This window comes from Etheostoma spectabile, chromosome 12, assembly GCF_008692095.1.
Source record: "Etheostoma spectabile isolate EspeVRDwgs_2016 chromosome 12, UIUC_Espe_1.0, whole genome shotgun sequence".
In the NCBI taxonomy this organism is placed as follows: Eukaryota; Metazoa; Chordata; class Actinopteri; order Perciformes; family Percidae; genus Etheostoma; species Etheostoma spectabile.
This window is the reverse complement of record NC_045744.1, coordinates 2,743,749-2,744,680: the sequence shown is the minus strand read 5'-3', so window position 1 is coordinate 2,744,680 and position 932 is coordinate 2,743,749.

Here is a 932-nt window from a genome sequence, read left to right as displayed (position 1 = left end):
ATCTCGCCATCAGTTTGGGGGTCCTTGGCCTGGAAAACGTTGAAGACCCCTGCTTTACGCTGTCAAATGTTATTTGCATAATGAACCCACTAGATGGCACCACAATGTCTCGGAAAGAAAGTACAGTGCCTAATCATATGGTGTTTTGTGCAACTTGAAAAAAATACTCTTAGTCACAGTGTAAAATTAAATTGCACAAAGACATATGCCACTTTACAGTATGAGCTGCCTAAAGGCCATAAATCTTGTTATTGTGTTTTTTTTTATAGACCATAAAAGGCAAGCTCATATTTAAAGCCTCGTACCTCAACGCCCCCCCCCCCCCCCGTCACACTGACATTTTAACACCAAACGGAATGAAGAAATCTTGATTGCTTTAGCGGGGCTGGTGTTTTAATGATCTCAACAGGCTTGGCTGCTGAATATACACTGAAATAAAACAGTCAAGGATCAATATGGCTTCAACCAAAACAGCCCATTGGGATCTGAGCTGGCTATCTGCAGTCGGACAGACTCTCTCTCTCTCTGTCTCTCTCTCCTCTTCTCTCTCTCTCTCTCTCTCTCTCTCTCTCTCTCTCTCTCTCTCTCTATATATATATATATATATACAGTATATACACACACCGAAAAATAGGAAAACAGAAGTGTAATTAGTTCAATTAGGTAGGAGAAAGAATGATGCGTTGTGGCCCCTCCCCTAGAAGACATTACAGTGTGTGCTCACTGTGTTCCTCTGCGTGTGCACGTGTGTGCTCACTGTGTTCCTCCGCGTGTGCACGTGTGTGCTCACGCTGTTCCTCTGCGTGTGCACGTGTGTGCTCTACGTGTGAGCCAGACGTACAAATGTCACTCAGGACGACAAGTCAGCCATGTCGGGCCATGATGGAATGTGTGATGGAAACGGATCAGCAGCAACCTGACCAATTGTCCTG